Raw genomic sequence first — 21,275 nt, 5'->3', positions numbered from 1 at the left:
CAGTTTTTCAGCACACTGATCCACCAGGAGGGGAAATAGAACGATCATGGAGGCAGGACCTGAGGTAGCCCTGTTTCTCCTTTTAATGTCCTTGCCTCATCCTCCTCCACCCATATTTCTGCTGTAAGAAAGGATAAACAGAAATGTAAAAATTTTAAACTCTAAGATCAGTGTGTAGGGCAATGCTTAAGACAAAAGGACAGCGCACTAGTGGTGGGACATCAGGCAGAGGGATTGCCGTGAGAGGCTTCTGAAAGTTCAAGTTCACAGCATGTGACCTCCTTTGAGCCAAGATGGAACACGGAATTGAGACAGGAGAAGTGAAGACAGAAGAAAGCAGAGAGAGGAAAGAGCACATGGCGCAATCCCCGTGATCTTATTTCACCCTTGCAAGTCTTATTTTACACAAAAAGAAACTGAGGTTCAAAGAGACAAGTGACTTGTCCAAGGTCTCCCAGCTTACAGATGGACTCGAATCCATCCCCTGCCCTAACAGAGAACCCCCGTTCCCTGGCCCTGGTTAGAGGCCCGTAGGCCTCCCTCTTTCAGGTGCCCCCCACCCCCCCACCATCTGAGGCTGTTCCTACAAGGAAATGCAATGCTTAGCGCTTTTCTCCAAAAAGCCCAGCCCTGCTGAGTCACCGGTGGTGCCAGGGCCGCTGCACCCACAGGCTTTGCTAAACTGGATTTCCACTTCAGTTCAGCCCAGATTTCCTAAGCTCCTGCTATTACAAGGGCCTGGGTCCGAGGTGGGAGGGATAGTAGGGGACACCAGGCCATCACAGCCTCACAGAGCTTTCCCCGCTCAGCTCACTGGATCCTCACGCTAACCAGGCAGGAAGCAGGGTGGAGATCCGTGTCCTAGTTTACAGAAGGGGAAACTGAGCAATGGAGAGGAACCTGCACAGGATCGCACAGAGATTCAGGGGCAAGGCTGGCTCCAGAACCCTTTCTCCTGATTCAGGGGCTGCCTATCTTCCTCGGGTGTCCCACCTTGGAGGAGGGGGCTTACTAAGATTGAGTTGGATTTTAACATGTGGCCAAAGTGGGACGAAGGTTTAGTGGAGGGGGTGGGTGGCAGTGGGCTGGTGAAGGGGTAGGAACCCCGTGAGGCTGGGGAATCATCCAGGGCCTTGAACGCTTGGCTAATGGCCAACTTTCCCCACAGGTGGACTGAAACGTCACCCCTGAGGGCCACCAATGTTGGACCAGCTCAGTTAAACATGCCCAGGGCAGGAAATGGGATGGGAGACCCTGGGAACAGAAACAGCAGCTAAGAGGGGGACAGAGCCGACAGAGGGGTGGAAACTTACTGATTTTGCCCACCTGGCATCGAAGCCCCTTCTGGTGATTGCAGCGAAGGAGAAAGTCAGAGCCCTGGATAATCTCCAGCTTCCCAAGCCACCCCAAACAAGCATGCGCCCTAATTCCAAGCACATCCTTGTCAGGCAGACACTGCTCCAGGACAACCGTATGGGAACTCTGGACGGGTGACTGCCCTCCAGCCAGGCTAGACCATCAGCTTCTCCCTCCCGGGAATCAGTCTTGTGACGTGAGTGACACAAAGCCCTCAGTCTGTGGGCGCTGGTCTCCCCTGAGACAGGGCCCTCTTGTTTCTGCTCCTGGGCACCGTCTTCTCTGCAGTCTGGCTCCTCAGAAGTTCCCTCTGTTCTGTGAGACCTCCGTATCCTCCCAAGAAAGTCCTGTTATGGTAGCCTGTGGTGGTTTCTGTTACTTGCAGCCAAAGCATTTGAGATGTGATGAATGCGGGGGGAGGGGCTCTGAGAGTGCAGGCAGAGCGAAGCGGGGCTCGCTGGGCAGGCCAGGGTCCACAGATTTCACTCCAGCCCCCAGGGCGGGACGGGCAGGGCCCCTGAGGCCCCCCACCCCATTCGAGGTGTTCTGTCTCAACTCCAGGCTGGGCTGGGGAGCTCCCGGGTTTCCCCAGCACTGTAACTGCCCAAGCCAGTTGTCCTGAAGATCTTGCCCTAGAGGCCTGTACACTTGATGAGGACAGAGACCATCTTGGAGCTGGTTCAGCTCCTCACTGGTTTTCTATTTCTTCCGTAACAAATTCCCACAAACTTAGAGGCTTAAAGCAACACCTGTATAGCATCTCACAGTTCTGTAGGTTAGAAGTCCAACACTGGTTCACCGGGCTAAAATCAAGGTGTCAGCAGGGATGCCTTCCTTCCTGCTCTAGGGGAAATCCGTTTCCTTGCTGCTGCTTTTTCTCCTTCCCCTTTCCCTCCCCCTCCTTCTTCATTTCCTTGCATTGTCCAGCTTCTAGAGGCCACCCACATTCTTTGGCTTGTGGCCCCTGCTTCCATTTTCAAAGCCAGCAATGTCAGGTCAAGTCCTCACACTACACTGCTCTGACCTCTTCTGCCACCCTCTTCCCATTTAAGGACCCTTGTGATGACACTGGCCCCACCCAGGTCACCCAGGATCATCCCGTATGTGACGGCCAGCAGATGAGCAACCTTAATTCCATGTGCAATCTTCATTCCCCTCTGCTGCATAACCTAACAGAGTCACAGTTTCCAGAGATCAGGACATAGGCACCTTTGGGGGCTATCACTCTGCTTATCACCGTCTCTCCACCACAGTGCGTGCCTTAGCCCGGAGCCCTCAGATGCTGACCATCTTCCTTCCTAACTTCTCTGACTCCACCACCCTCCTGGGCCCCTAAGCTCCAAAGGCAGGAAGGATGACACGGCTCCTCCCTCCACAGCCAGCCAAAGCCCAAGCCTGTCTCATCTTCCCTTCAAGAGGAGCTGGGTTCTCTACTCCCACTGCCTCCCTCCCAAGAGATCCTACAAGGGGACTGAGGGTTTGGGACTTGGTCATAACTGTGTTCCTGTCCCTGTTCCTTTGCTGCCAGGCTCCACTCAGCTTCTATAAAATGGTGTGTTAATATCTATCCTCCAGAGTATTGCGGGGATAAAAGGATATCGCGCCTACAACAAGCCTAGAATACTGGCAACTTAATAAATGAGAGTTTCCCCTTCCTTTCCCATGCTCAATGTCTCTCAAATTTGGGTAATGGTCAGATGTCCTTGGGAGCACTGTTGACAGGGCAGACGCCCAGGACTCTCTCACTCAGAGCGTCTGGTGTTCAGAGCAAGGTTAGGGTTAGGGTGTGGCTCAGGGAAGTCTGTACTGTTAACAAAGGCACCACATGCTAGGCAGAGTGTGGTCCACTGAGGCCGCCAGAAACTCTCCCCTGAGTGTTACAACAGTCTCCCAACAGGCTTGTCTGTCTCTGGCCTCCCTCCTCCAAACACGTTGCTGCACTGCCCTGGCCTTCAGTTCCCACACATGGAGAAGCTGGGCTGCACCCTGCAAGGTTCTTCCAGTTCGGACGTTCTAGGATACTAAAGCTCTGGTCCTGTTAAAGCAGTCAGGGTTCATCCACTCAATCGGCAAAGGCGCTCAGGGTTGATGTGATCCAGGGGAGGGCCCAGAAGAGCATGTTCTAACAGTAAGATACATACAGTATCTTGTGGGGCCCTTGAAATGCTCCAAGAAAAAAGTGGATTTTATGTTCAAAGAAGTTTGGGCAACACTGCTTTCCATAGCCCCCCACCCCACCCCGGAGCTGCATGAAGTGCAAGTTGTACATTAAAGGCTCTGAGAAGGCCTGCAGGGTAGAAAGCTCTTTCACTCTAGTTAATCCAATCCTTCCCCAAACTACACAAGAGCATAGTCCTTTTCCCCAGAATGTGGTTCAATGTCTTTTGGTACAGCTTTGGGAAATGCCATCTGCTTCAATCCCTGCTGTGCCTGGGGCCCGTCTTTTTGTCCTAGAATCCAGGCCTGGGCACCCTCGCTGCCCGCTCTGGACACTGCCAGCTTCCCAGGTCCAGAGTTCCTCCACCCGTCAAGCAGGACAGTTGGGGAGGGGAATGAATCAGAAACAGACCCTGGGAAGCCAGAGGCATGGAACAGAAACCGTCTTTTCAGAGCTCCAGATCCCAAGGTATGGGTGGGAAGTCCTCTGGGCACCCTCAGGGTAGGGGCTGGGAGGAAAGAGAGTTAGCTGCTGTGAGACCAAGGGCCTGGCCGGGCCCTGCCACCAAGCCCTGGGCACATCGCTTCTCTCTTCTAGGTCCTTTTTCTCATCTATGAGACAAAGAATAGTGTCACTCACCAAGGGTTTTGGAGCTCGCCTGGGGCTGTGGACAGGACAGTACATAGTAAAATGACATGCTCTTAGCCAATACTCTGTACTGAGAGGTATCTTGATTAAGTCACTCTAGCAGTGGGGTCTGACAGAGCCCACTCCAAATCGTGCCTCATCACTTTACTCCCCAGCTCGGTGACTTTGGGCAAATAACTTTACACTCTGAGCCTCAGTTTCTCTGTCTGTAAAATAGGGATTGTGTCACTATCTTGCAGGGTCGCTGTGAGGATTCAGATAAAATGGACTTAGATTCTGGGCTCCCTGGGATTAGGAATCACGTTTTTCTTGCTACTATGTTCTAGCCCCTGGCTTAGAGAAAGTGCTTCAGAAAAAGAAGCCGTAAAGTGCTGGATTTAAGAGCTTAGAGAAATAATGTTACGCCAGCAGTGTCTCAGCATCTCCCCCTTCCCTTTATAAGATTCTCCGCTTGCTCCCGTCCCCCTCCTTCTTCAGCCTGCTACACCTCCTGCCTCAGCCTCACCTCCCACCTCACCTCACTCCCCAGGCTTGGCCCTCTCTCTCTTTCCCCAAGCTTGAATTCCACATAGTTACAGCCAGGAGATCAAAGCTGAGGCCCAGAGAGGGGAAGGGGCTTCCCCACAGGCCACGAAGCAAATGATATGAACTCGGATCTGAGGCTGAAGTCCAAGCACACGGGGACCCTCACAGAGGAAAAGAATGAAGACGCCACCATTCCCACCTCCTCAGCCGTTTGTCTCAAGTCCATCCAGGCAATTTAATGGTGGGATAACAATCCAAACTGCTCAGCCAGCTGCCCACAAGCTGGACGGACCTGTCACGAATCTGGGTGAACCCCGTGGCCACAGCACATCAAGGATGCAGCGAGGGCCTGAGAAGTGGGGATGGCACCGAAAGAAGAAGGTAAAAGGGACAAAAATCCAGTCTGTGCAGAAGGAGGATGGGTGGGCCCAGCTTGGAGGCTGTTCATACAGAAAGACCTAGGATTTTAAAAACACTCTCTGAAAGATAAGTACATTTCAGCACAAGCATCTGACTGGACTCTAGCACACGGGGGGTACGTAACCAATGTCTGTTAAAGTGAAATACGAGTCAACAAGGTGATAGAGCAACAAAGCAAAGCTAACACAGCCTTAGGTCATATTAACAGAAGCACAGAGTGTACAGTGAGGAAGGTGACCTATACCTCACCAGCTCCTATCCTAGGCTCAATCCTAGGTCCTGAACAGAACAGAGTCTGGACAAACCAAGATAATCCGGAGGATGGGAGTGGTACGGAGACCACATCCAAGAGCAGTGGCCGGAGGAGCAGGGTGCTCAGCCTAGGGATGAGCACTGCATGAACAGACCTGGTCACTGTCCCCAGGTCTCTGCAGGGCTCCTCCAGGACAGGACGACCAGGTGGGGCTGTGAGCCCAGAGGGAGGGGTTGGGACCTTGGGGAGTCAGCAGGGCAGATGCCAGCTCAATATGTAAAGGAATTTTCTAAAAATGAGAGCTGCTTTGAGTGGTCATGAGCACCCTGCCATGAGAGGTGGCAAGCGAAGGTGTGGCAGAGGTGGGCTTAGATGTCTTTAGGTCAGAACCAATTAGTCTCTCAAATAATAATCTCCAAAGCACAGGAGGAAAATATTAGCTCATTATTTCTACTTAAGTTTTAGCTAAAAGTAGTTAAGAGTATATAGCTCAGGGCTTCCCTGGTGGCGCAGTGGTTGAGAGTCTGCCTGCCGATGCAGGGGACACAGGTTCGTGCCCCGGTCCAGGAAGATCCCACATGCCGCAGAGCGGCTGGGCCCGTGAGCCATGGCTGCTGAGCCTGCGCTCCGCAACGGGAGAGGCCACAACAGTGAGAGGCCCGCGTACCGCAAAAAAAAAAAAAAAAAGAGTATGTAGCTCAACCCTGATGTGCACCCCTGGCCATATGTCAGACACCCAATGCCATGTCCATTAAGTGGGGTCTCCAGAGGCCAAAGGCAGCCCACAATGCAGACAGGTTTGCTATGCCCATGTCTTCTGTTCCTTTACATTCAGCCTACTGCTGTATACTGTAGTGTCCTGGTGGCGGGTTCGGTGGAGCTGAGGATCAAACAACACAGCTGTAACTGAATCAATCCCTGTAGTGTGGACAAGTGGCTTCTAAAAGTCCCTGCCAAGAAACCATGGATGGAGATAACGCTAATCGAGAAAGTGCAAGCCAGCGACAGGAAAAGTGTAGGACAAACCCACCACTGCTCCTAGTTCAAGCCCTACAACAGCCACCCTAACGTTGAAAACAATAAAGAATGGCATCTCACATACACATTATTGCTGACTGAAATCATAGAAAGAAAACTCCTTGAAAGGTGGACTTCTATCCACTACTGTTGGTGATGAAATTCACTCCGAATATATACTGGGCCTTGAGACATTAGTTAATTGTCACAGTACTTGTATATAATTTCTAAATCCACATATATATATATATATATATATACACACACACACACACACACATATATATACATATATAAAATGTTGTGGGTGCCGAAACATTTTTCTTTTTTTTTTTTAAATTAATTTATTTATTTTTGGCTGTGTTGGGTCTTCGTTTCTGTGCATGGGCTTTCTCTAGTTGCAGCGAGCCGGGGCCACTCTTCATCGCGGTGCGCGGGCCTCTCACTGTCGCGGCCTCTCGTTGCGGAGCACAGGCTCCAGACGCGCAGGCTCGGTAGTTGTGGCTCACGGGCCTAGCTGCTCCGCAGCATGTGGGATCCTCCCAGACCAGGGCTCGAACCCGTGTCTCCTGCATTGGCAGGCAGATTCTCAACCACTGCGCCACCAGGGAAGCCCTAAACATTTTTCTTGAGCAGAGAGTGACATCAAAAAGTGTGACGGGGCTTCCCTGGTGGTGCAGTGGTTGGGAGTCCGCCTGCCGATGCAGGGGACGCAGGTTTGTGCCCCGGTCTGGGAGGATCCCACATGCCGCGGAGCGGCTGGGCCCGCCAGAGTGGCTGGGCCCGTAAGCCATGGCCGCTGAGCCTGCGTGTCCGGAGCCTGTGCTCCACAACGGGAGAGGCCACAGCAGTGGGAGGCCTGCGTACCGCAAAAAAAAAAAAAAAAAGTGTGACAAACACTGCTCCGGATTCTTAGACCCAGCTAGACACTAGGGGGATGCTATTCCCTGTTTAGGTTTGGGGGTCTAATCAGATTTGTTTCGGATATAGAGACGAAGAAAAACCAGGAGGGAGTGTGCTCCTCAATAAACTTTTTTGAGGCCCCCAAAATGTTTGAAGAGGAATGGGAAGAAACCAAAAACTCTGAAAAGAATTTTCCCTGGCTCTGACTCTCCAAGGTGGGTGTCTCGTTAAACAGCCAGTGCCAGGCCAGGCTCCTCTTTCTCAGCGTCTCAGGCCAGTTTCTCTCTGTCTCTGTCTCTTCTAGCTCTCTTTTCCATCTTTTTCTCTTGGTCTCTCACATTCCCTCTCTCTCTCTCTCTCTCTCTCTCTCTCTCACACACACACACACACACACACACACACACACACACACAGAGACAATTGACAATAGCAAAAACCAGAAAGGAGGCACCCAGTGAAAGAGAAAGAGCTTTCTGGCTCTTGAATATCAGACAGACCTGGACTCAGTTCCTAGCTCTACCCACCACTGACTGTGAGATCACTGCAAGTCTCACCCATTCTGGGAGCCTCAGAATCCTCCCCTGGAATGGGCACGCCTACAACTCAACAATAATATGACATCCTAATTTTAAAATGGCCAAAGGATTTCAACAGACATTTCTCTAAAGAAGATGTACAAATGGTCAATAGCACATGGAAAGTTGCTCAGCATCATTAGTCATTACGGAAATGCAAATCAAAACCACAATGAGATACCACTTCATATGTGCTAGGATGGCTAAAATAAGAAATACAGACAATAAGAAGTTCTGAAGAGGACGTGGAAAATTTGGAGACTTAACGTATTGTCAGTGGGAATGTAATATGGTGCAGCCGCTTTGGAAAACAGTTTGAGCTCCTTACAATGTTAAACATAGTTTCACCATAAGACCTAGCAAGTCCTTAGTATTATATCCAAGAGAACTGACAACCTGTGTCCACACAAAGGCTTGTACATGAATGTTCACAGCAGCGTCATTCATAATAGCCAAAAAGTGGAAACCACCCAAATGTCCATCAACTGATGGATGGATAAACAAGATGTGATATAATCATACAGTACAATATTATTCACCCAAAACGAGGAATGAAGTGCTGACACACGCTAAAACATGCATAGACCTTGAAAACATTATGCTAAGTGAAAGAAGCCAGTCAGAAGAGATCCCCTATTGTATGACTGCATTTACATGAATTGTCCAGAATAATCAGATCCATAGAGACAGAAAGTGGATTAGCGGTTGCCAGGGAGAAGGGGACATGGTGAGTGACTGCTAAAGGGTATGGGGCTTATTTGGGGAGGATAAAAATGTGCTAAATTGGACAGTGGTGATGGTTCACAACTTGGTGAATAAACTGAAAACCACAGGCTTGTACACTTTAAAAGGGTGAACTTTATGGCATGTGAATGATATCTCCATAAGGTTATTTTCTTTAAAAAAAACCACAACTTCCCACATACAGCTGTTATGAAAGTGAAATGAGCGGTCCCTGGTCCTGGCATGTGGCCATTGTGAGCGATGTCTCCCTAAGAAGGTGGCCTGGTGAGGAGTTCAAGGAACAGGGACCCTAGCCTTTTAGAGGGCTGCACCAAGTTCTGGGAGATCCAGAGACAGGAGAGGGGTTCGTTATTACAGATCCGCTTGGCTTGGACTCCGAACAGGACACACACACACTCCTGACTTCACTTTTCTCTCAGTTTCTAAACAAACCAGGTCAAAATGATCAGCACAACCCCATAATCTTTCTTGTCCCCCATAAAAGGAAAATGGGTTGGCTTCCGGCCCAAAGGCTGCCTCTGAGGAGAGAAGCCGGGATGCTCTGAGCACAGGTGGGTCCTCCAGACTCGGGATGACGGCCTGGGGCACCGGGGTGGCTGGGGGCTCCCTCTAGGCCGCACCCTCCACCCCGTGAGCCTCTGACTTCAGCGGGTCTCCCAGCGCCTCCAGCTCTCTGTTCAGCACTTTTTCCCCAGAGATGCCTTTGAGCCCGAGGCCAGGGCAGCTTCTGGGGGGAACAGGAGGGCGGCTGCCTTCACTCGCCGGTCAAAGCGCAGAGGCCGGGCGTCTGTGAGGAAACACCCTCCAAAGCTGTAAGTCCCACGAGGGCAGAGTGGGAGAAGCCTTCCGAAGCTAGGGGGACCCTTCACCTCACGAACGGGACGGGTCGCCTGCGGGGGCGGGGCACGGGCTGGCTGGAGGCTCACAGCACCCCTGGAGAACTTCACCCTCCCCTGATTTTCCAGAGATGGAGACACAGGCGCTCACCCAGCTGGGAAGCCACTGAACTGGGACTCAAACCCAGGCCCGCAGGTAACCACAAAATGTCAGGCCTGTTGAAGAGCCTGTTCCTCCCCAGTTCTCTTAAAAATCACCCCCATCCCGCCTCTCACGCTCCGCGTGCCCCTTACCTGTGTTCCCGAGGCCGGTGTGGGCTGGAGGCTAGCGGCGCTCACACTCTGGGGGCGGGCGGGGCGGGGCCGGGAAGAGGGCAGAGAGGCGGGGCCGCCCCCATGACAGGCAGGGGCGGGACGTGACGTCGCCCTGGGCCCCACGCTCACCCGCCCACGCGCCCACGCTCAGCCGGGGGGCCCTCCTTCCTGCGGTGCTGTAGGCGCCCGGCCTTCCTGTCTGACTTGACTGCCCCCCAGATGTGCCAGGAGCCGGGGCCATGCCCTCTGACTTCAGGGGTGGTTACGTGGGGGCAGTCGTACCACCCTGACGGTGCCAGGCTCTGGGCGGGGAAGAGGTGGCGTGTCCCAGATGCTCCCCACCCGCCTGGGTGAGGCCGACTCAGGGCCCAGCCATGTGGGCCAACCGGATGCTCCCCCAGAGGAGTGAGGTGGGGCTGGCAGCATAAGAGGAGGCCCTGGGGCTCAGGGCTGGGTGGGGGGACTCCTGTGGGTGGGACTGGCAGTGCCCTCTCCTGGTGAGGAAACTGGGCAAAGGCTAGAACATCCACTGCCTTGTGGATCCCAACAGGGTAGGGGGTGGGGACTGACCTCTCAAAGCTGAGGCCGGTCCTCTCACTCACCTCTCAAACGTTCTGGAAGCAGGACAGTAAACAAGTCCTACACTGCCATGGGGAGCACCCTGAGGGAGACAGGCCACGACAGCCCCCATGCGGGCAAGGCCCAGGGAGTGATGGGTTCCCCGGAGGGCTTCCTGGAAGAGGAGTCATCTAAGCTCAGGAGTCATCCTTGGAGTCATCCTTGACCCTTTGCTCTCTCATACTCTGGTTCTGACCTATCTGGAAAACCCTGTTGTCCCCACCTTCAACATATTCTGAATCCAGCCTCTTTGTTCCATTGGCTTGGCAACCACCCTGGTCTGGCCACCACATCACTAGTCTCTATGCTCCTGTCTGTTCTCATCATGGCAACCAGAGGGATCTGGTTAAAACTCAAGTCAGCTCATGTCCCTGCTCTGCTCAGCACCCTCCCAGGGTTCACACCTCACTCACTCCCATATTTACACAGCCCTGTATGATGTGCCACTCACTCCTTGCTCTCTCTGATCTTGATTTCTATGACTTCCTCTCTCACTCTGCCCCAGCCACCCAGGAATGTGCCCCAAACACTCCAGTCAGGCTTCCTCCTCAGGGCCTTTGCACTGGCTGTTCCCTCTGCCTAGAATGCTTTTCCCTAGACAGCCACCTGGCTCCTTCCCTCACTTTTTCAGGTCTCTCTACTCAAATGTCACCTTCTCCAAGAAGCCTTCCCTGACACCCTGTATACAGTAGTAACCGCCTGCACCACCTTTCCCTCGCATCCTGCCTTACTGCTCACTGTCTGACACACCGTATATTTTCTTGTTATGCATATTTCCTTCTTATGTATTGGTTTGTTCCAGGATGTGGGACAGTGTCCAACACATAGTAGGTGCTCAATAAATTTTGTTGAATGAGTGACCTGAAAGGGTAGCCCAAGATGCGTTCCAAGGGTATTTGGGGCAGAGGGAACCAAGTGTGCAAAGGTTTAGAGGTAACAGGCACTACTGTGTTGAGGATCTGTGAATAATTCAGTACAGCAGGAGAGTGGGGGGCTTGGGGGCTGGAGGAGGGGAGAAGGGAAAGCAAGAGAGGCCTCAGAAGCCAGACCAAGGAGGCCGGACCTTATCATGAGGGTGACAGGGACACGATCAAATCTTACGTTTCAGGCAATGATTTGGCTGCCGTACTGTGGACTGGCAGGCAAGACATGAGGGGCAGGAACCTGGTAAGCATGAGCCGTGGCAGGGCAGCTGAGTACTAGGAACAAGGTCACTGCGCTGTCCAAAACAGTAGCCACCAGCCACGTGTGGTTATGGAGCCCTTGAAACGTGCTGGTCAGAACTGAGGTGTACTGTAAGTGTAAAATACACACTGGATTTCCAAGTCTTGGCACGAGAAAAAAGAATACACAATAGCTCCTTAATAACTTTTGTACTGATCACCTGTTAAAAAGATAATATTTGAATATAGTTGGGTTAAACTATATTATTAAAATTAGTTTCACCTGCTTCTTTTTGCTATTTTTAATGATGCTACTGGAAAATTTTTTTTAATTTTGTACACAGAGCTCACAATATATTTCTATTGGACGCTGTTGATTTAGAGGGTAGAATGGACAGGTAGAATGGACAGGGCTTGGTGGCTATGGACTGTGCAGGTGAGGGAGACCTTTGGTCTAATTGCAAGTCTCCTCTCCCCTCCAATTGCTCCTTTTTGATGAGATCATGCAGGCCAGAGGCATAGAGAATGAGCCACAGAGGAGAGCCAAGAGGGTTAGTTTTCATCGCAACATAAGCACACACACACAAGTCATATCTTCACAGTAAAAACTATCTAGAAATGAAATAGGTTGACAGAATAGGCAATGAGACCTCCATCCCTGGAAGAAGAAACTTGAGAACCACCATTAAACAAGGGAAAGGAAGTTGAACTAATTAGCTATTCTCAAAGTGTGGGTCCTGGACCAGCAGTATCAGCATCACCTGGAAACTAGAAATGCAAATTCTCGAGTCCCACCCTAGTCCTAATGAATCAGAAACTCTGGAGGTGGGACCGCAATTTGTATTTTAACAGCCCCCCCACCCCCACCCCGTGGTGATTCTAATGCTTGTACATGTTTAAGAACCACTGGTCTAAATAATACTTCCTACCACTTAAAGGTTTCAGTGACGGGCACATAGTAGGTGCTCATAAGACCCAGTCATGACCTTGTGTTTGCCTCCTTCTAGTCCCAGGTTAGGGTACTTCCCCTCTCTGAGCAAATAGGAGTTCACCTCCTGCAGCATCTGGCACAGGGTGGAGGCACAATCTCAGGGCATTTCCTACCTCTCTGCCATGGGCGGATCTCCAGGGCCACGACAGAGCTGCCAGAGGCGCAAGGCAGGTCCAGCTCAGCTCCATCCTGAGGTGACCTCACTGCCCTGCATGTGTGTGTGTATGTGTGTGGGGGGTGATTCATGGGGCAAAATCCCACCATCCTGTGGCCACAGCTGACAGCCCCAGGGAGCCAGCTCAGCAGCTGAGTGTGGCATCTGGCTTCCCTGCATTCTAGAACTGACAGCCAGGGGGGCCCCCCTGACTCAGCAGGCATGTGAATTCTGGAGGCAACAGTTACACAGCTTGGCCTCAGTCTCCACATCCATAAAAATGGGGAGACAGCAGTCCCAATCCATGGTGAGATTATTTGTATGAAGTACTCGGGGCAGTGCCTGGACACAGTCGGCCCTCCCCAGGCCTTGACACTCTTGTGATGAGGCCCTGGGATCCCTCAGGCTGATGGGAACTCCCCAGAGACTTCTTGGGTCTGAGAATGATACCCTGTGGGTGTAGAGGGCAAAGAATGTGCCCCTACTATGAGCACCCTGGAGCCTGGTTCTTGACATGAGTTTTTACTTACTCAGCAAATGGATGCCTCTGAGGGCAGGGCCTGTCTTAACCACATTAAAACATTTATTAAATGAATGCTCTAAATCAGGGACTATCACCCATTTCATGGATGAGAAAAGTGAGAATCAGAGGGGTGAATGATTGCTCAAGGTGATGTAACTGGGATGTGGCTAAGTCAGGACTTGAATCCCGGTTTCCTTGACTTCAAAGGCAGGACTTTTTTCACCCCTCCATGGAGAAACTCCAACCTAACCTCATTTAGAAGCCCCTGTATGTGTCATTTAAATCCATGTTTGAAGAGGTAGCCTCTGGCCTAGATTGGACTCTTTGCCACTCCATATTCTTTGGGAAACAATGGCTGTATCTGATGCAATTTGAGATGGAGTTTAAAATATTCCTAAATCTAGATTAAGCCTGACTCACCCTGGGCCTCTGGATCTCAGTGGTTTCAACTGTTGGTTCTAAGGAAAACCTCTGCAGCTGAAGGCAGAAGTTGGACCTGGTCACCCTGAAAGTCCTCTGACTCTCAGATGCCAGTGCCTCAATGCCTCTTCTAAAGAACAAGGACTAAAGTTAAATTCTTTTTAAAAAGGGGGGGTGGCGGGGAAAAGGTCAACCCTAGCTCATTCTGACAAATGCAAAATGAGGGTTCAGACTCAATTTAAGTGGCTTTCAAACTTCCTTTTTCTTTTTTTAAGCAGAAAGATCCTTTTAACAAATAAAATTTAAGACGTTCTAGAGGATCAGAATGGACTTCTTTCTAGTTCAAGTGGGGATCTTGGGGCTATTGATGGAAGCACTGCTCAGCATCACCTTGCAGGCAGCCACTGGAGTGCCCACTGAGAACCCAAAGCCTCCAGGGAACCCAGTTTGACAACCACTGGAGGGCAGCAACGCAAACTATCCCTGGAAATCTCTTTGAGAGGGACAAATAGGTCCAGAAAATATTCCCTTTGGTTTCTAGGGGAAACTACCTCTGCTTGACCACATTTACTTAAAATTAAACTTTTTGAGATAATTATTTGAGATCACCACATGCAGTTTTAAGAAAGAACACAGAGACCCCCATGGACTCTTTCCCAAGCTTCACCCAATGGGAACATCTTGGAAAACTATAGTACAATTTCCCAACCACGATATTGATACTGATACCATCAAAATACAGAACATTTCCATCACCACAAGGACCCCTCATGCTGCCCTTTTATAGGCACACCCACTTTCCTTCTCACTCCTCCCCTCCCTGATCCCCGGCAACCACTAATCTCTTCTCTATTTCTATAGTTTTATTTCAAGAAAGTTATGGGAAAGGAACCATACCGTTTGTAACCTTTTGCAATTGGCTTTTTTCACTCAGCGTTAATTCTCTGTAGATTCATCCAGGTTGTTGTATCAGCAGCCTGTTCCTTCTCATTGCTGAGTAATACTCCATGGTACACAGGTAGGGCCCATCCCACCCAGGGCTGCTGGACCCGGTACAGAGGTTAACAGGGAACCTGGCCTCATCTTGAGGGCCTACTGTGAGCTAGCTTGAGTCCAGCACACAGCGGGAGGTTTTAAGAAGGGGTAGGATGCATTCCTGTCTCCATGCCCCTTATAGCCCATCCAGGAAGCAAAACATGTGAAGTGCCACAGTTGTGGAATTCAGAGCCAAGTGAATTTCGTGAACACGCTTCTAACAAGCTAATTGCCAACAGACATCTTTGACACGATCTGGGAAACCTGAATATGGACTAAATATTCGATTACTTATGGGTTTTTGTTATTTTTGTTAGGTGTGACGCTGGCACAGCAGTTATGTAAAAATACCAGCCGTTGGCGTGGCAGGCTGAAGCGATTGCCGGTGACGGGACATTGCGTTTGGCATTGGCTTTAAGCACTCCAGCCTCGGGAAAAATGGGGGAGGGGGAGAGAGGAAGCACGACTGACCAACATTGACAGTAGCGGAAGCTGGGTGATTCGTACGTTGGAATTCATTATATTGTTCTTCCTACTTCTGTGTACGTTAGGATATTTCCATTTAAAAAAAGTCTTGGAGCATGCTGTGTTACTGGACTTACATTCCACATCTGGAGAGAGGCGGTCTTGTCCTACCATAGTGTCTGGACTGTGGTTTCCATTGTTTTGCTTGAAGCCAGTATTTAGCGACCAGACACCAGGAGACTCCTGGCTGGAACTGCTGTTGTGGAATCTCCCACTTTGGATTGTATCAGCCTTGGTCATCCCGTTCTAGTGCTGTCTGGTTTGCAAGTATAGTTCTGTTCTTGAGGAGGTGTCACGAATCTCTGTAAATAAATGTGTGAGTTGTTAACCTTTATGATGAATAGAAAGAATGGAAGAAAAAGAGGGAGGGAGAAAAGAAGAAGGGAGGAAGGAAGTAGGGAGGGAGGGAGATTTTTTAAAAGGCTCTTGAGAGCATCTTGAGATGCAAGACCCAAATGTTTGAAACGGGCTCACCTGTGCTGGAAGGACCCAGAGCCTTCAGCTTGGGAATTCTCCTAAAAGCTTGGGCAGTGACTCACCTGTGAGCGATGTCTGACCGGACTCAAGCCTGGGCAGATGTCACAGGACGCATCTGTCCTGTAGGCGTGAGGGGCAGACCCAGGGCACCTGATGATGGAGCCTGAGATTGTGAGTATACAGGCATTCGTGTCTGGAACACTGGCCCGGTTCTCTGCCTGGGGGATGTACTGCTCCTCAAGGCCTGGCTCACACGTCCCATCCCTCTCCTCTGTGTCCCCACAATCCTTCCCTCGACCATCATACATCAGCATATGTCTCCCCTACAAGGTGTAACGATAATAAAAACAACCAATAGCTACCATTTGCTGCAGGTTTGCCATGTGCCAGGCATTCTGCCAAGAGCGTTGCCTTATTGGGTGGGTGCTATTATTTCCATTTTATAGATGTGGAAACTGAGGCTCAGAGGGACTGAGTCACTAGCCCGAGGCCCCACAGCTAGAGGTGACTCAAATTCAGCTCTGTCTTCTCACTAAGTAGTTGTTCTTAACCACATCCCTGATCAGCTTTCCTCTATACCCCCCTGTGCTTAGCACACGGCCTGGCTCTTTGGTAAACGCTGACAGGAATACTCACTGCTTGGATCCTTGGCTCCCCCCACAGGCTGGGGGGCTGTCACCCTCTCCCAGCAACCTGCCTGCCTCGTTCACTCCTAAAAGATGTGATAGAACAAGAGTTCAAACTTGTTTGCTTCAAGCCACAAAAATCTTTCTCCATCCCAGAAAGAAGTGGTTTAGTATTACGAATAGCCCTCAAGTGGTTCAGTATTTTAAATAGCTGGGAGACCTCAATTTGAGTGCTGGCTCTAGCTGTGTGACCTCAGCCAAATCACTTAACCTCTCTGAGTCTCAGCTTCTTCATAGGTCAAATGGAGAAATCACCTGCCCCACACAGACAGCACCTGAGAGTACTAAGCAAGTGTTCCTTTTTTAGTTCTCCAGGAGGAGGCCAAAGGATTCCTTTAGTGCCCCCTGAGGTGGACTGGCATCTCACAACTTGGAATACCAGGAGATGGGCAGAAGCCCTTGCTGAGGTCCAGACAGAAGAAGTGGGACCCAGAGGGAGCAGCCCAGCCTCTCACACGGCCGAGTGAGATGACTCCTGGGGCAGGGGCTGTTTCTGGGGGGGAAGGGAGTGGTTCTGCTGCCTGGGCCTTCTCCTCAGGCAACACCTCAAGCCCTGGCCATGTACGAATGGGGAGAAGCATTTGCCAACAAATTCCATCTTCAGACCCCTGTGGGGCACCTCCTGGGGGGAGGGTCCAGGAATGAACCAGTCCTGCCCCCCATGCTAGGGGTATAGCAGGCACATGGCCACCGGAATAAAGACTACATTTCCCAGTGCCCTAATAGCTAGGGGTGGCCAATGGGTTGTAAGTGAAGTATCAGCTTCTGAGAACTTTCCTTAAAACACATCTGGCAAATTGCCCCTTTTCTCTTCTCCTCAATCCAACTAGATGGAACGTCAGTGTGTGACAGGAGTCACAGTAGCAATATTTGACTATAAGATGATCTTGGGCAGTTTAGTTATAGTGAGAGCAGGAATCTAAACAGCAACAGGATAAGCCAGAAAACAAGGAACAATGTCTTCAAAGTGCTGAAAGAAAACATCAACTTAAAATCCTAAATCCACCTAAATATTTAAGAGCAAAGGCTTAATAAAGACATTGTCAGGCAAAAAACTGACAAAGTTTATCATTCCCAGATTCTTGCTCAAAGAACTTTCCTCATTCCCTAGATGAGGAAAAAAGAAATTGAATATGGAAGTAAAGAATCAAAGAAGGAATTGCTGGGCTTCCCTGGTGGCGCAGTAGTTGAGAGTCCGCCTGCCGGTGCAGGGGACGTGGGTTCGTGCCCCGGTCCGGGAGGATCCCACATGCCACGGAGCGGCTGGGCCTGTGAGCCATGGCCGCTGAGCCTGCGCGCCCGAAGCCTGTGCTCCGCGACGGGAGAGGCCATGGCAGTGAGAGGCCCGCGAACCGCAAAAGAAGAGAAGGAATTGTTAGCAAAGAAATTGGTAAACATAGGTAAATCTAAGTAAGTGCTCTCTAAAATAATAATAAACAACTCGAGATGTATAAACAAAAGGTAGAATCCAAATTCATATTAAACAATAATACATATCAGACTGGAAATATTACAGTTAAAGCATTCTAAGATCCTCATATTATTCAGGAGGAGGGTAGAGGTATTGATTAACTTACAAATTAAATTAAGTTATAAATGATTTAAATTACAAGTTTAAATTATTTTTAATAAATTATAAATTTAAATGTAATTTTTAAAAATTAATTTGTTGGTCTTCCCTGGTGGCGCAGTGGTTGAGAGTCCGCCTGCCGATACAGGGGATGCAGGTTCGTGCCCCGGTCCGGGAAGATCCCACATGCCACAGAGCGGCTAGGCCCGTGAGCCATGGCCGCTGAGCCTGCGCGTCCGGAGCCTGTGCTCCACAACGGGAGAGGCCACAACAGTGAGAGGCCCGCGTACCGCAAAAAAATAAATAAATAAAATAAATAATCAAGTTGTACTCTTAGGATTTTTGCACTTTGATGTATGTATGGTAGATTTCAATTTAAAAAAAACATTTTTAAACCTTTAAAAAAAGAAGAATATAAGTGAGGATAAAAGTCGACGAACCATATCAGTAATCACGACAAATATAAATGGAGCAGACTTGCCACTTCAACAAATTGGACTTAAAAAAATTTAATCTAGCCATCTCAGCTCACTGTAGCAAAGGTAAATTATTTTTTTTAAGGTAAATTATTTTAAACTTCTAATTTTGATACAAATTATCAACTCAAATAAAGTGGCAGAAATAATACATAGAGTCCCATGTACCCTTCACCCAGGTTCTCCCAATGGTGACATCTTATATAACTGTACTACAATATCAAAGCCAGGAAATTGACACTGATACAGTACCATTAACTAGACTATCAGCCTTACTCCATTTTCACCATTTTTTACATGCATTCATTTGTATGCACAGTTTCTAAGCATTTTAGCTCATGTATAGATTCATATAACCACCACCATCATCAAGATACAGAGCTGATACACCACCACAAGGAAATTACTTTGTGCTATAAACCTTTATATTTGTGGACATTTTAATAAATGATGCTGAGGCAACTGGGTAACCATTTGGAAAAAGTAAAATTAGATCCATATCTCCTACCATACAGAAGAATAACATATTTTTTAATTGCATGGCAAAAATCATCATAAAGTCAAAGACAACTGACAAACTGGGATAAAACGTTTGCAAAATATACCATATATAAATATACCACATATAAAGAAGACTTCACGATTGAGGACAGGACTTCCAGTTTTGACACCAACACACAAAGAGCTTGGAAGCCATCATTCCCATCCTTGCAACAAGAAAAGGCTGAACAAACTGAAAATCAACAACTTTTCTTAGACCCAACTGAGAAGTGAGGTCGAAGGGCAAACACCACCCCAAAATTTAAAGAGGCAGGAGAATCTAGAAAGTTACAGCTGAGATCTGCTTCCCTATAGCAAAAGCCACTGGAGCCATAAGCTGGTAGGAACACTTTTATGGCAATTTTGACAAACTGAGGGAGGCTGACTGGGAACTAGCGGGAGAGTGAGAAACTCCTGGGGCCACAGCCTTAAGGGAGCCCCCCACACTTTTGTGGGTTTTACCTCCAGGCACCTCACTAAGTTCTCATAATGAAGAGAGCTCCCCTCTGAGTTCTGAGAAGGGGAGGCAAAGAGTAACCTCTGCGAAATACACCCAGAGTGTTCTCCATAACAAAGGCCTACTCTGCAGGAAAAAAGTCTTTACAAATCCTTATCCCACCTGTTTTTGGTGATTATAAATAAAGCTGCTATGAACATTTATGTACAAGTATTAGTGTGAATGTATGCTTTCATTTTTCTTGGATAAATACCTCTGAGTGTAATTGCTGGGTCATATGATAAGCATACTTTATAAGAAACTGCCAAACTGTTTTCTAGAGTGGCTGTGTCATTATTTATTCTATTTCTGTAACATACCCAAATCTGTCCATTTCTTCCCACCTTCACCACTACTCCCCTCATGCAGGCCCCATCACACTTGACTGCACGACTGCTCAGCAGTCACAGGGGTCTTTCCAAAACACCAATCATGTCACCTCCTTGCTTAATGCCCTTCAGTGGCTCCCTAGAGATTTGACATAAAATCCTAACTAACTCCTCAGCTTGGCCTGAAAGGCTGCAAATGATCTGGCTCCTGCCCACCTCTCTGACCTCACTTCCTCCTATACTTGTTCGTACCTCAGGACCTTTGCACTTGCTGTTCTCTCTGTCTGAGGAGCTCTTCCTGCAAAACTTTGCCCAGCTGCCTCCTTTCCTCTGTTCAGGCCTTAGCCCAAATGTCTCTTCCTGAAAAAAGGCCCTCCCTGAGTAACATGGCTAAAGTTGCCCCTTCACACCCAGGCACTCTCTATGCTCTCACCCTCTTTTGTTTTCTGTATAGCTCTTATTTTCCTTATCTAATCACTTACTTCCTTAATGCTCACATCCTCCATTAGAATGTATGGTCCCCAAGGGGCAGAGGCTGTGTGTGTCTAGTCCCCTGCTGTGTCCCTACTGTCCAGAAATGCACTGTCCACTATGGTAGCCACTAGCTGTAGGTGGCTCTTTAAAGTTAATTAAAAGTAAATAGAAATAAGTATTCCATTCCTCAATCATACTAAGTCACATTTAATTTAAGCCACATTTCAAGTGCTCCATAGCCACATGTGACTGATGGTCACCATAATGGACAGTGCAGATGTATAAAATCTCCAACATTGCAGAAAGTTCTGTTGGACAGTGCTACTCTAGAGCCCAGGAACCCATAATAACTGGTACCCAAGAAGTGTGTTATAAAATAAAGATTAATTTTATCCCTATCTTATGAGTGAGAAGAACATAGCTCAGAGAGGTTGTGTCATTATCCCAAGTCCACACAGCCAGGAAGCAGCCTGGCAGGGATTTGAATCCAGGGTTGTCTTGCACATGCGACTCACTTTCCCAAGAGCCAGCAGCCTCCTGGCTGTTTGGAGAAATTCTGCCACTCTCCTCGTCCTCCTACAGATTCTCCCACCCTGAGCTTGTACCTACCTGGGGAGAAACTGTGCACAGCTTCATTCTGGGTAAGAACTGTTGCCCAGTCTGGGGTCAGTCCTGATTCCATCCCAGATTCACTGGCAGTGTGACCTGCAGCAAGTCCCTTTGCCTCTCTGGGCCTCAGCTGTGTAGCTATAAAATGAGGAAACTGGCCGTGATGTCCTGAGGGTTGGAGGTGGCAGGCAAGAGGCCTGGGGCGATAGGGTACACTCCATATCCTGTCTGGCTTTGGGGTGGACCGCATGCGGAGCAGGGTGGGGGTGGAAGTGCTTTGGTTGGCTTGACCTACAATAGCAGCTCCTGTTCCTTGAATGCCTACAGATGAGAAAGCTGAGGCTTACAGAGGTCAAGTAACTTGGCTAAGGCCTCACAGCAGCAGAACTGACGGAGGTGGGGTTCGAACCTGAGACTCTCTGTTACCATGCCTGTGTCT

The 21,275-nt window shown here is 49.3% G+C and overlaps 1 protein-coding gene and 1 long non-coding RNA gene across 2 annotated transcripts in view; one reads left to right on the top strand and one right to left on the bottom strand.

The window, feature by feature from the left end:
• The window catches only part of TMEM40 (transmembrane protein 40), a 32,559-nt gene extending 22,769 nt beyond the window's left edge, over positions 1-9,790 (bottom strand). The window contains exon 1 of the mRNA XM_027093907.1: positions 9,730-9,790. The gene's annotated coding sequence lies outside the window, so the exon portion shown is untranslated. The remainder of the gene's footprint in view (positions 1-9,729) is intronic.
• LOC113613295 (uncharacterized) lies at positions 9,520-16,810 on the top strand. Its single transcript, XR_003430163.1, has 2 exons — positions 9,520-9,631; positions 16,658-16,810. It is a non-coding gene; the product is annotated as an uncharacterized LOC113613295 (long non-coding RNA).
• Positions 16,811-21,275: the final 4,465 nt, after the last annotated feature.

Source organism: Aethalodelphis obliquidens, unplaced genomic scaffold (assembly GCF_003676395.1).
Source record: "Aethalodelphis obliquidens isolate GAN/ISIS:26980383/991018 unplaced genomic scaffold, ASM367639v1 scaffold86, whole genome shotgun sequence".
Lineage (NCBI taxonomy): Eukaryota > Metazoa > Chordata > Mammalia > Artiodactyla > Delphinidae > Aethalodelphis > Aethalodelphis obliquidens.
The sequence above is the reverse complement of the archived record's forward strand: the minus strand, read 5'-3'. Positions and strand labels throughout refer to the sequence as shown.